The sequence below is a fragment of the Panthera onca genome, chromosome B1, assembly GCF_046562875.1.
Source record: "Panthera onca isolate mPanOnc1 chromosome B1, mPanOnc1 haplotype 2, whole genome shotgun sequence".
Taxonomy (NCBI): domain Eukaryota; kingdom Metazoa; phylum Chordata; class Mammalia; order Carnivora; family Felidae; genus Panthera; species Panthera onca.
This window is the reverse complement of record NC_138342.1, coordinates 181,530,001-181,545,654: the sequence shown is the minus strand read 5'-3', so window position 1 is coordinate 181,545,654 and position 15,654 is coordinate 181,530,001.

Genomic DNA, 15,654 nt, shown 5'->3' with positions numbered 1-15,654 from the left:
TATTTTAAAATGCTCAAAACAAACAAACAAGCAAACAAAAAACTGTTAACCAAGGACACTATATCTGGCAAATGAGTTTCAAAAAACAAAGGATACAATAAGACTTTCCCAGATAAATAAAAGCTGAGGGAGTTTATTTTCACTAGACCCGCCTTAAGAAATGTTAACAGTATTTCATCAAGTAGAAATGAAAATATTCTAAATAGTATTTTAAAGCTATACGAAAACATAAAATTCTCAGGTAAAGGTAAATATATATACATTTTTTTAATGTACTATAATTTTGGTTTGTAACTCCTCTTTTTTGTTTTTTGCTTTTAAATGTTTATTTTTGAGAGAGGGAGAGAGAGACAGAGTATCGGTTGGGGAGGGGCAGAGAGAGAGGGAGACACAGAATCCCAAGCAGGCTCCAGGCTCTGAGCTGTCAGCACAGTGCTGGACGTGGGGCTCGAACTCACAAATGGTGAGATATGACCTGAGCTGAAGTCAGACGCTTAACCAACTGAGCCACTCACATGCCCCTCTTTTAATTCTTCTATAGGGTTTAAAAGAAGAAAGGTATAAAAATAACTATAAATCTATGCTAACTGGAACAAATATATAAAGATATAATTTGTGAAAACAATAGCATAAAAGAAGTGAATTTATAAAGAATTATAGAGTTTGTATGCAAATGAAATTAAGTTGTTATCAGTTGAAAATAGATTGTTATAGCTTTAAGATAGTTTATGTAATCCTTATGGAAACTACAAAGAAAATATCTGTGTGATACACACAATTGGAAATGAGAAGGAAATCAAAGTATGTCACAATTTAAAAATCAACTAAACACAAATGAAGGCAATAAAGGAGCAAATGAACAAAAAAAACTTTAAGACATAAAGAAAACAATGATCGAAATGGCAATATTAAGTTCCTCCCTAACTACTCCCTAACTACTTTAAATGTAAATGGATTAAAGTACTCAAACAAAAGATACAGATTGGACGAATGGATACAAAACCAGGATCTAACAATATGCTATCTACAGGGACTCATTTTAGGTCTAAGGACACACATTGCTTGAAAGTAAAGGTTGGGAAAAGACATTCCATGCAAATGGTAACCAAGAGAGCAAAAGTGACTATAATAATATCAGACAAAATAGACTTCCAGTCAAAAACTGGTATAAGGACATTATATATTGGTAAAAGTGGTAACTGACCAAGAAGATATAACAATTAGAATTATATATGCACCAAAAATCAGAGCTTCTAAATATATGAGGCAAACATTGACATAACTGGAGACAGAAATAGCAAAACAATAACAGGAGGAAACTACAATACTACACTTTCAATAATGGATAGAAAAACCAGATAGGAGATCAGTCAGGAAATAGAGGATTCCCGTAACACTAAAAAAAAAAAAATTGGATCTAATAGACATATACAGAACACTCAACCCAACAATTGTGGAATATTGATTCTTCTCAAGTGCACCTGGAATTTTCTTCAGGATAGACCATATGTTGTGCTGTGAAACAAATATTAATTACTTTAAAATGATTTAAATCATCTTTCCTGACCACAATGTATTGAAAATAAAAATCATGGCAGAGGAAAAATTAGAACATCCATAAATATGTGGAAATTAAACAACACACTCTCAAGAGACCATTGAGTTAGAGAAGAAATCACAATGGAAATTAGAAAATATCTTGAGACAAAGTAAAATAAAGCACAACACATTAAAACTTATGGAAAGCAAAGAAAGCAGTGCCAAGAGGGAAATTTATAACTGTAAATGTTTACATTAAAAAAGAAAAAAAAGAACTCAAATGATGAAACTAGCTTTATATCTTGAGGAACTAGTAAAATAAAAAACAAACTAAGCTTAAAGCTATCAGAGGAAGAAAATAATAGACTAGAACAGAGATAAATAAAATAGAGAAAATAAAACAAAAGAGAAAATCACAAAAGCAGGATTTCTTAGGAAAAAAACAATAAACATTTAGCTACCTTAACTGAGAAAAAAATTAAACTCTAAAATAATTAAAACCAGAAATGAAACAAGGGACCTTGCAACTGATTTTAGAGAAATGAAAAGAACCATAAGAGAATACTATGAAACACTGTATGTTGAAATTAAATAACTTAGATGAATTGTATAATTTCCTAGAAAAACATAACCTACAAAGACTCATAACTCATGAAGAAATAAAATTCTGAACAGACCTTACAACTAGTAAGGAGATTAAATCAGTAATCAAAAACCTCGCAACAAAGAGAAGTCTAGGAACAGATGGCTTTATTTCAGAATTCTATTAAACATTTAAAGAATAATTAATACAGAGCCATAAATACATACAAAAAACTGATGCCTGACAGAGGGAAGTAAGGTAGAGGGATATGCAAGATCGGTGAAGAGTGGGGAGGTACAGGCTTTCAGTTATGGAATGAATAAGTCATGAGGACAAAAATACAGCATAAAGAATATATTGTCAATGGCACTATAATATAAAATGGTGACTATGGCAGCTATACTTGTGAGCCTAGCATAATATATAGGCCTGTTAAATCACTGTGTTGTAAACCTGAAACTAATGTAGCATTGTGTGTAAACTATACTTCAAATAAATTAAACAAATAAACAAATAAAAGGACCCATGTAAAAAACAAAACAAAACACTGTGACAAAATGACACTTAGCAGTAACTGAGAACACCTTGATGTATCAATGGGGATCTGAAAAGCCAACAAGTACTTTCTCATAATTTATTCCAAAGCCGTAAAATCCATCCAAACTATTTGAATTTCCAGGCTAGGATATGCACAGTAATCCACCCCCCCCAAAATTTTTTTCCAAAAAAATTGTAGTGGAGAAATTGCTTCCAAACTTATCCTATGAAACTAGCATTACCCTGATACCAGAGCCAGAAAAGACTCTGTAAGAAAACTAGACCAATATCCCCATGAACAATGCTGCAAAAATCCTCAACAAAAATACTAGGAAATGGATTTCAACAGCACATTAAAAGGATTATACACTATGATGAGTAGGATTTATTGGAGGAATGCAAGGATGGTTCAACACAAAAAAATCAATCAGTGTAATGTATCACATTAACATACTGACAGAAAAGACCTTTATGATCATTTCAATTGATATAGAGTAAGAATTTGACAAAATTAAACAGTGTTTCATGATAGAATCATTCAACAAAGTAGCAATAGAAGGAAACTACCTCAAGATAATAAAGGCCACATTTGAAAAGTCCACAGCTAGTATCATACTCAATGGTGAAAGACTGAAAGCTTTTCCTCTAAGATAAGGAAGAAGACAAGGATTCTTGCTTTTGTCATTTCTACTTAACAGTACTGGAGGTCCTAGCTAGAGCCATGAGAGAAGAAAAAAAATAAAATGTCCTCTGAATTGGAAAGAAACAGTAAAATTATTTCTGTTCATAGAAAACATGATCTTATATGTAGAAAACCCTAAAGAGTACACATACACATACACAAGACAAAAAAAACCCTGTTAGAATTAATAACTGAATTCAATAAAGTAGCAAAATATAAAATTAACACACAAGAATCAGTTGCATTTGTGTATTCTAACAATGAACAATCTGAAAAGGGAATTAAGGAAACAATTTAATACCAAAAAAGAATGTTACTTAGGAATAAACAATGCAGGAGGCAAAGGACTTGTACACTGAAAACTACAAACGTTTCTGAAAGATATCACAAAGGAAAAGACATCCTATATTCATGGGTTGGAAAACTTTATATCATCAACATCTCAGTAATATCAAAAGTGATCCACAGATTTAATGCAATCCATACCAAAATCCCAATGGCATTTTTTGCAGAAATAAAAAAAAAATGCATTCTAAATTTCATATGTATTCTCAGTGTTTGCTGAATATACAAAGTAATTTTGGGACACACACACACACACACACACACACACACAAACTTGAAAGCCTCGCATTTTCTGATTTCAAAACTTATTACAAAGACGTAGTAATGAAAACAGTATGGTAAGAGCATAAAGACAGACATATAGAAGAACAAAATGGAATTAAGAGCCCAGAAAAACCCTCACATGTATGGGCAAATTCTTTCTGAAAAGGAAAGGGCAATCTTTTAACACACAGTTCTGGGAAAACTGGTTATTGGCATGCAAAATAATGAAGTTGCATTCTTATCTTTTACCCATATACCAAATATTAACCAAAAATAAGTTGAATTCCACATGCAAAGCCTAATACTATAAAACTCTTAGAAGAAAATGTATGGAAAATCTTCATGACATTGGACTTTCAATGGTTTCTTGTATGTGACAAAAAAAGCACAGACAAGAAAGGTGAAAATAGATAAATTGGACTATATTAAAACTAAAAATTTCTGTGAATTGAAGGGTACAATCGATAGAGTGAAAAATCAATCTACAGAATGGGAGAAATATTTGCAAATTTGGTGAAGTAACAGAATCTAATAAGGGGCCAATATCCAGAATATATAAATAATCATGCAACTCAACAACAACAAAAAATAAATAATCCCATTAAAAGTGGGCAAAAGACATTTGAATAGACATTTCTCTAAAGAATACATACAAATGGTCCACAAGATGTTCAACATCACTAACCATTTGGGAACACAAGTCAAATCCCCAATGACATATTATCTCACATCCATTAGGATGATTGCTATCAAAAAGAAAAACCAGAAAATTACAAATGTTGATGAGGATGTACAAAACTGAAGTCTTGTGCACTGCTGAAAATGTAAAATGGTGCAGCTGCTATGGAAAATAGTTTGGCAGTTCTTCAAAAAGTTAAAAATAGAATTACCATATGGCCCAGTAATTACACTTCTGGGTTATATCCAAAAGACTTGAAAACATTCTTGAAAAGATATCTGCACAACTATGTTTATAGCAACATTATTTACAATATCCCAAGGGTGAAGGCAACCCGTGCATGCACTGATGGAGAAAATGTAATATCCATATCCAATGGAATATTATTTTTCCTTAAAAGGGAGGGGAATTCTGACACATCCAATGCCATGGATGAATCTTGAGGACATTATGCTAAGTTAAAAAAAAAAAAGCCAGTCACACAAAGACAAATATTGTACAATTTCACTTATGTGAAGTATCTAGAGTAGTTAAATTCTACTTTTTAAAAAATTTGACACAGTAATAATTTTCAGATAAGTAGCTTTTTAAAAAGTCAACTTTTGGATATACGGATCATCCTATTTTATTTATTTGTTTTCCCATTAATTTTATTTTCTGATTTATCTTTGTTCTTTCCTCTCTTATACTTTCCACTGTTTTTATTTGTTATGTTTCAAAATTTCTTTAATAGATATGTAATAAATTTTAGCTTGTTTTTTTATTATGATTACTTTAGTGGTATAAATGTCCATCTAAGTATGAAACCAACAATTTTTATGACATATTTCATTCTTATTTAGTTCAAATATTTTCACTTCTATTAAAATTTTCTAACTTCTATTAAAATTTAAGTGTGTGTGTGTGTGTGTGTGTGTGTGTTTATGTTTGCTTTCTAGTTAGAATATGCAGCACTTCTTGAAACAATAGTTTAATCACATCAGTCTAGAACATTCTCAGTCATTTTCTTCAAATATTTCCTTTCTTTCTTCTCAATATGGGACTCCAACTAAATCATGTAAGACATTTTCACCATGTCCACATATAACTCAAACAATTCCCACACTTTTATCATTTCTGTTTTCTGTGTTTCACTCTGGCTATTTAAATCTTATAAATCTTGCAGATAAGCAAATCTCACTTCAGTTGTTTAATCTATTAAATCTACCCATGAGTTTTTAATTTTTTTTCAATTTCTTTAAACTAAAAAAAAAAGTGTTTCACTCATTTATCCCATCCTCCACTCCCACCTCTTTAATCTGCTCTTCATAACTATAAGTTTGTTGTTGGTTTCCACATGAGTCTTTCTCTGTCTGACTCATTTCACTTAGCATAATGCCCTCAGGTCCATCCATGTTGTCACAAATGGCAAAATGTTGGTTTTTTATGGCTGAGTAATATTTCATTGTATATGTATACCACAAATTCTTTATCCATTCATCCATCAATGGACACTTAGGTTTTGCCCATAACTTGGCTAATATTAAGTAATGCTACAGATAAATGCTAAAAGATAGATCTTTTTGGATTAGTCCTTTTGTTTTCTTTGGTTGAATACCCAGAAGTGGAATTGCTGAATCATATGTTAGTTCTATTTTTAATTTTTGAAGACCTCCATACCGCTTTTCATGATATTTATACAAGTTTACATTCCCACCAACAGTGAATGAGGGCTCTTTTCTCCACATGCTCACCAACACTTACATCTTAACTTTCTGATTTTGTAGCAGGTATAAGGTAATATCTCATGGTGGTATTGATTTGTATTTTCCCAGGGATTAATGATATTGAGCATCTTTTCATGTACCTTTGGCCATTTTTATGTCTTCTTTGAAAACTGTCTATTCAAGTCCTCTTCCCATTTTGTAATTGTTTCTTTTTGTTTGTTTTGCTATTGAATTGTATGAGCTCTTTATATATTATGGATATTAGCCCCCAGTTAGGTATATGATTTACAATATTTTCTCCCATTAAATAGATTGCCTTTTCATATTGTTGTTGGTTTATTCCTGGGCTATTTTGTTCCCCTGATCTATATATCTGTTCTTTTAATACTGTTTTGATATTGTTTTGACTACTATAGCTTTATAACATAATTTGAAATGAAGGGATGTGATGCCTCCAGCTTTGTTCTTCTTTCTCATGATTTCTTTGGCCACTTTGGGTTTTGGGGGCTTCCATACAAATTTTAGAATTGTTTGTTCTATTTTTGTGAACAGTATCACTGGAATTGTGATAGGGATTTTGCATTGAATATGAATATATTGCTCTGGTTCATATGGAAATTTTAACAATTTAATTCTTCCAATCAATGAGCAAAAAATTTCTTTCCATTTATTTGTGTCTTCTTCAGTTTTTTTCATTAATGTCTCATAGTTTTCAATATAGACAGTTTTGTCTCCTTGGTTAAATATATTCCTAGGTATTTTATTCTTTTTGATGCAATTATAAATGGGATTTTTAAAAATTTCTCTTTTTGATAGTTTATTATTAAATGAAAAGAAATACAACAGATTTCTGTGTATTTGTTGTATACTGCAAATTTACTCAATTCATTTATTAATTCTAATACTTCTTGGTTGATTCTTAATACATAGTATCTATATATAGAATCATGTCATCTGCAAATAGTGACAATTTTACTTCTTCTTTTCCATTCTCGATGTCTTTGATTTCTTTTTCTTGCCTAATTTTTCTTGCTAATATTTCAAATACCATGTTGAATAAAGTGATGAGAGCAGACATCCTTGTCTTCTCCCTGATCTTAGAGGAAAAAAATTTCAGCTTTTCACTATGAAATATGATGTTAGCTGTGGGCTTGTGATATATGGCTCTTATAATATTGAGGTACATTCCCTCTATACCCACTCTTTTGAGAATTTTTATCATAAATAGATGTTGAATTTTGTCAAATACTTTATCTGCATCTATTGAGATGATCACATAATTTTTCCCTTATGTTGTTATAATGTAGTGTATCATGTTGACTGAGTGCAGATGTTGAATCATCCTTGCATGCCTTGAATACGCCTTGAATAAACCTCACTTGATTGTGGTGTATGATCCTTTTAGTGATTGCTGAATTTGGTTTGCTAATATTTTATTTAGGATTTTTGCATCTATATTCATCAGGGTTATTTACCTGTAATTTTCTCTTTTTGTGGCACCTCTGTCTGGTGTTGGTATTAGGGTAATGCCGGTATTGTAAAATGTGTTTGGAAGCATTCTTTCTTCTTCTATTTTTTGGAAGAGTTTCAGAACTCTTGGTTTGGTAATTTTTTTTAATGCTTATTTACTTTTGATACAGAGAGAGAGAGAGACAGACCGTGAGTGAGGGAGGGGCAGAGGGAGAGGGAGATACAGAATCCAAAGCAGGCTCCAAGCTCACTACTGTCAGCATAGAGCCCGATGCGGGGCTCAAACCCACAACCTTGAGATCATGACCTGAGCTAAAGTCAGACATTTAACCAACTGAGCCACCCAGGTGCTCCCAAAAGGATTGTTAATTAATTGTTATTAATTCTTCTTTGAATGTTTGGTAGAATTCACCAGTAAAGCCATCTGGTCCTGGACTTTTGTTTGTTGGGAGGTTTTTGATTATTAATTCAGTCTCCTTGACAATAATTGTTCTGTTTAGATTTTCTATTTCATCACAATTCAGTATTGGTAGATATATGTTTCCAGTATCAATTTCTCCTAGGTTGTTCAAATTGTTTGCATATAATTGTATATAGTAGTCTTTTATGACCCTTCCTATTTTCTGTGGTACAACTTGTAATTACTCTTTCATTTTGGATTCTTTTTTTAGCCCTCTCCCTTTTTTCCTTGATGAGTATAGCTAAAGGTTTGTTTATTTTGTTTATCTTTTCAAAGAATCAGCTCTCAGTTTCATTGCTCTTTTCTATTGTCTTTTCAGCCTCTATTTCATTTATTTCTGCTCAATCTTTGTTATTTTATTCCTTCTACTAACTTGGGCTTTTTTTGTTTTCCCTTTTCTCCCTAGTTTCTTGAAGTGTGAAGTTAGGTTCTTTATTGAGACTTTTCTTATTTCTTAGGTAGGCATTTATTGATGTAAATTTCCCTCTTAGAACTGCTTTTGCTGTATCCCATAAATCTTGGTATGTTACAGTTCCATTTTTGTCTCAAGGTATTTTTTTAAATTTCTTCTTTCATTCATATGTTATTTACTATCATGTTGCTTAATCTCCACATATTTATATATATTTTCCAGTTTTCCCTATGTAATTACTTTCTAGTTTCATACCACTGCAGTCAGAAAAGATGCCTGATATGATTTTAATACTCTTAAATTTATTAAGACTTGTTTTGTGGCCTATTATTTGATCTATCTTGGAAAATATTCCATGTGCACTTGAGAACAATGTGTATTCTATTTCTTTGAGATGGAATGTTCTTTAAATACCTGTTAAGTCCATCTAATCTAACATGTCATTTCAGGCTGATGTTTACTGATTTTCTCTGTGGATGTTCCATCCATTGATGTAAGTGAGGTATTAAATTCCCTTACTATTATTTGTATTGGTATCTACTTGTCCCTTTAGATTTGTTAATGCTTGCTTTCTATATTTATGTACTCCTATGTTGGGTGCATAAATATTTACAAACGTTATATCTTCTTGCTGGATTGATCCCTTTACCTTTATGTAAGGCCCTTCTTTGTCTCTTATTATCTAGGCTTCATTTAAAAGTCTATTTTTTCTGATATAAGTATAGCTACTCTTCCTTTCTTTTGGTTTCCATTTGCAAGGAACATCTTTTTCCATCCCTTCACTTTCGGCCTGTGTGTGTCCTTACATCTAGAGTGTGTCTTGTAAACAACATATAGATGGGTCTTTTTTAAAATGCATTCCACCACTTTTTTTAAAAATTTTTTTTAACGTTTATTTATTTTTGAGACAGAGAGAGACAGAGCATGAACAGGGGAGGGGCAGAGAGAGAGGGAGACACAGAATCTGAAACAGGCTCCAGGCTCTGAGCTGTCAGCACAGAGCCCGACGCGGGGCTCGAACTCACAGACCGTGAGATCATGACCTGAGCCGAAGTCGGACGCTTAACCGACCAAGCCACCCAGGCGCCCCTGCATTCCACTACTTTATGTCTTTTGGTTGGAGAATTTAGTTCATTTATATTTAACATAATTATTGATAGATATGTTTATAGACATGTTATAGACATGTTTTCTAGATGTTTTTGTAGTTCATCTGTTTCTTTCTTCTTAATCTATTCCCTTATGGTTTAATGATTTTCTTTAGTAGTATGCCTATATCCCTTTCTCTCTCTCTCTGTGTATGTGTGTGTATATTTACTATAGGCTTTCCATTGTGGTTACCATGAGGCTTACATATAACAATTTATATTAATAACAGTCTGTTTCAAATTGATTTCAACTGAAGTTTGATCTTATTCTAAATCTCCACATTTCCACTCCCCCTCCTTTTATGTTTTTAATGTCACATTTTCCTTCCTTTTATCTTATGTATTCCTTATCTAATTATTGTAATAATAATTTTTTATTACTTTTATCTTTTAACTTTCATACTAGCTTTATAATAATCCACTATTTTTACTATATATACTTTTCCAGTGATTTATTCTGTGTGTGTGTGTGTGTGTGTGTGTGTGTGTGTGTGACTACTTAGTACCATTTGACTACTTAGTACCATTTTTTTTCCAGTTTAAAAAAGTCCCTCTAACATTTTTTTGTAAGGCTGGTTTAGTGGTGATGAACTCCTTTAGCTTTCCTTGTCTGGAAACTGTCTCTCCTTCAATCTCAGTAATATATTTGCCAGGTACAATATTCTTGTTTAGAAGGGATTTTTTGTTTGTTTGTTTGTTTGTTTTTTTTGCTTTGCTTTGCTTACTGCATTTTGAATGTATTGTGTCACTCCAGATTGTTTTTGTCTTGTTGCTTTTAATATTCTCTCTTTGTCTTTAACTTTTGACACTTTAACTATGATGTGGGTTTCTCTGGTTCAAATTATTTGGAACTTTCTGAGATTCCTAGATTTGTATGTCTTTTTCCTTCCCCACATTGGGAAAGTTTTCAGCCATTATTTCTTTAATTTAGATTTCTGCTCCTTTCTCTCTTTTCCTTCTAGGACCCCTATGATATGGCTGTTAAGTCCATTTGATGTTGTTCCATATGTATTTTAAACTATATTCATTCTTTTTCCTTTTTATTACTCTGATTGGGTGGGTTCCACTTCTTTTACTTCAGTTTAACTGATCATTTCCCCACCTTATTTAGTCTGTGATGAACCCTCTAGCATATTTTTTTTTACTTCAGTTATTGCATTCTCCAGCTCTGTGACTTCCCCTGTCACTTTTCTTATGTTTTCCATCTCTTTGTTGAAGTTATCATTGCTTTCATAAATTTTTATCCACAAATAGGTGAGCATCTTTATGACCATTACATTGAACTCCTTATCTGGTAAATTACTTATCTCCATTTCATTAAGATTTTGTTCTGAGGTTTTATCACATTTTTTTTTAATTTGGAATATATTCATGTGTTTCCTAATTTTGCTTGACCCTCTGAGTCAGTTTCTGCAGTTGAAAGAACCACTTCTCTCAGTCTTGAAGTAGTAGCTTCATGTAGGAGATGAAACTTTCATTCAGCTCTGCCTCAGGACTTTGTTGTGTCTTAAACATCTATGAATGTACAAGTAGGCTATTATATGTTTAATAGCTCCCAGTATTTGAGAATATGCCAAGACCTGTCAGTATCCCAAAGGGGAGGGTATCAGGACCTAGATTCAGGCTCACAGGAAGCATTACCCTCAGGCAGCAGCTTTCAAAAAAAAAATATATATATATATATACAGTTTGGAAGGACCACAAGCTTAAGCCTCACTGGCCACCAGTGCTAGGTGATAGGGATGTGTTCCCTGGGCAACAATTGCAAAAATCAGGGCTCCAGATGAGTGTATACATTTTCTTCTGGGACATATTGGCTAGCTACAGCAAGATAGAGGAAAAGTACCAAGATGGCATCCACAGCCTACATTCCTTGAGAGCAGTTCTGTAGACCACTAAATGTATGCCAAACCCCTAAGCATTCCCCTCAGTCTAAAGCTCCAGGACAATCGAAGAGTCCTTTTTCAGAGAAAGATTAGGAAAGGGGTGAGGGGATGAACATTAGTCCACTGTCTGTGCAGTGCTCTGGGGGTGGTAGTCTGCCAATAATTGTCCCTCCAATCGCCATACTTCTACAGGACCCACAAACACAAACCTCTCTATCCACCAGAGCCAGGTGATCAAGAGGTGTTCTCTGGACATCAGCCACAAGAACTGGGCACCAGCCATGTGTAAATCTCTCCAAGAGACACTCATGTTCTAGAGTGCAGCAGAGGGCGAGTATAAAGACATCAATTAACTTTCAAAGTCTCTGGAAAGGATTACAGTAAGCCCTTCGAGGTATGTTTAATTAGAAACCTGTCCCTCAGGCTGCAGTCATGAAGATTAGCTAACTGGCTTCCTTTACACAAAGACTGAGTTCCTGGTCTGTTGTCTCTTGCTCTGCCCTGAAGGTGGTAGCTATTTAAGAACTCTTTCTCCATTGCTTACAATCTTGTGGGACCCATGAGTGTAAGTCCCACTGGCTACCAGAGCCAGACAAGATAACGTTGTCACCTGGCAGCAGTCACAATAATTGGGGTGCCAGATAGGGTATGAGCTATTTTCTGGGTGACACCGATTGTTACCGTCTAATGTGATCAGGAACGCAAGCTTCCTCAGCCTCCAGAGCCAGGTGATTAACACATATTCCCCTGGGTGGGAGCCACAAAAATCAGGACATCAGGTGCATGTAAAGTCTCCTTCTGGGAACTACTGGTGCTCTGGAGCATGGCAAAGAAAGATGAGAAGGTGACACCTGCCAGTATCTATCCTTGGGAGTGTTCAGCAGGCCCCCAGATATGTGTTAAATTAGATGCATTCTCCTCAAGCTAAGGTTTCAACATAAGCAGGTGAGCCTCATTCACTTTAAGTCTAGGTGTGATTGATTGGCTATTTCGGACCTGGGCCCTGCAGTGGGTGAGTCTGAGTGTGCAAGCCCTTTAAGGTGTTTCCCTGATCATTACAGTCTTATGGGTCTTGGGACATGAGCCCCTGTTGACTTTTCAAAATAGATGTGTTGGGGGCTTCTCTCTCATGTGCATGTCTTAAGGGCAGGGGTGCTCAATTTGGGATTTGAAGCCTATATTCCTTAGAGACCACCCATGAGTTTTCAATTTCAGTTTTTACATTTTTCAGTTTAGAGTTTACACTTGGTTCCTTTTTATAGGTTTATAGCTTTCAGTGCCCTTGACAAAATTTTTAATCATGTATTTTAGTTCCTTGAACATATTAAACAAAATTGCTTCAAAACCTGTGTAATTTCCTTTTTCCTCAATCCCCTGTGGATGTTTATATATCATATTGGTTTTTACTATGGCCTTATCCTTTCATATGCCTGATATTTTTGATTGAGTGCTGGACATGGTATAGGAAAAAATCAGAGATAATTCAAGACTTGGAACGATGTTATCTCTCTCCAGAGAGGAATGATTTTACTTCTGGCTGGCTGTTACTTGAGGGACAGTTGTAATATCAGATCATCTTAATTCAATTGATACTTGAAGTGATTCAAAATTGGCTTTTAGTTTTTGTTTGTTGAACTTCCAGATCAGCCTTTCTTAAATGTTTAACCTTGTTGGGTTTATAAAAATCATTCCGTATTATTGGCTCTAAAATCTACATTTTCTTCAGGTAGTTCCACAAGACTTTTGAAACCTACACTCAGTTTCTCAGTCTCTTCGTATCTGCTTCACATTCAGGAGAAACATTTGGATGGAGGAAAAGCAGTCCCAAATGTGGATTAACTTTTCTGAGTTATCTTTTTTTCATGTCTGATGTGTTCAAAATATTTTGTATTGTATAGTTTGTCCTGGTTTTCTAGTTTCTTTCAATAAGAAGGTTGCTCTGAACCATATCATCTGCCAAAGCTTGAAACGAAACTCCTACCTTTTCATTTTCAGGTGAAGTAATTTCCACCTCTATCACATACTTGGCTAAGGATTTCATTTTACATTGCCAAAAATTAATTAATGTGCTCTACTTTACAAAAGAAGAAAAGAAGCCACTTCAGACTTTACTCCATAGCAGCACTAAGGCTCTAATAATTGAGATTTTTCTTTATCATACTCATGTTCATCTAAGTGGAAGGAAGAAATACAGAGCTTCATTTTTTTTCCCCCATTGATATAAATTATGTCATCCATGCAGGAAGCAGAAAGAACTACAGTTTGTTGTTTTGTTGCTAATGGAACGATTTAGTTTTTCCATCTGGAGTTGAATGGTAAATTTATCAAGGGCAATGGTTGTATCTTAATACTTCTTTTTACATATTAATCACACAATAAGTAGTTGTTGATTAAATGAAATAAAAACTAATTCAATGATACATGCATGAGTTCAATGATACAAAATAGTATTTAAAATTTTTTAAATGTTTATTTTTGAGAGAGAGACAGAGAGTGACTGGGGGAGAGGCAGAGAGAGAGAGAGGGAGACACAGAATTTGAAGCAGGCTGAAGGCTCTGAGCTGTCAGCACAGAGCCTGATGCGGGGCTTAAACTCATGGACCGTGAGATCATGACCTGAGCCAAAGTCAGATGCTTAAACTGACTGAGTCACCCAGGTGCCCCAGCACCAAAATAGTATTTTAAAGAGTTCCAGAGCACAGGGGGTTGGAGGCTATTTGATTATCTTTGAAATACCATCCATGAAGAGCAAACATTTTACTTTTTATTGTGAAGTAGAAGAGTAATCAGGAAGACACTAGATAATATGACAATTAAGAAAATTTTATATTTGTCATATGCTCAGTTGCATCATATGAGTGAAGTATTATTAATAGAAATTTTTTTTTCTCTTAACCTCAGTGAAAATTATATTTAACCTCAAATTTTTAGGTGTTTATTTATTTCCATATTCTGATTTAATAAAGCATACAATTATAGAATAAAAGAGAATTTTCTTAAAGCTTTGGGTAGGTTAATACAAAATTTATGCAGAGTTACGTAAGCCTTGTTGAATGCAATCTTGCTGTGTGCACTTCAGTAATAAGTAGGAATATCTAACATCTTCTAAGCTGATGAGAATAATATGTGTGAAAGTACAAGAAAAGAATAAATGTAAGACAGTCTGAGCAGAAATTGCTTTGCTGATGTCCTACATACAGGTTGCTAGGCACACTCTAATGCAATCAAATAAAAGAACATTATTTCAAACCTACTCACAATTCAATTCATTTGTTATTTTAAAGTCTTCAAGTCAGAATTCGGATGCACTGACAGGCTTAGGGGTAAAATTATGGTGTTCTATCATTTCTTAGAGAATAGAAAAAAATTCTGAAACATGACAACATTTAGTTAAATGACATAGTACCCCACTTAAGCTTAGGCTTAGATATATTAAGTCAGTTATTAAAGACTGATTTATGAGAAGTATGCCTCCCTACACATCCAAATTATCTTATGGTGTATTTCAACTTCCTTTCTACTGTGATGCAAGTTGAAATTTATTATGTGACAAGAGAAATGCAAGGGGGAAAACTAGCATATGTAGCAGCAGGGAGTGAGGACAAGATGACCTGAGATTTTCTCTTAGCTTCCTTTAACTGAGATCCATGACTTGAAGGAGAAACCAAGTCTTTGGGTATTAGCTACCCCACATTAAAATTAAAGATAAACATGATTGTAATGTTCTTTCCAGTTTTGCTGTTCTAATATCTAATTATCTAGGATATCTCATACCCTTAGTATCCACCAAAAAAAAAAATCACTTCTCCAAATATAAATGTGATGTCAACATTTGAAAAATGTTTCTTTTTCGATAAGCTCTATAATGATGCATGTTCTATAGAATTTCATACAAATTTTTATCTTATTTTGGTTTTTTTTATTCTCATGAGCAAAGGACACA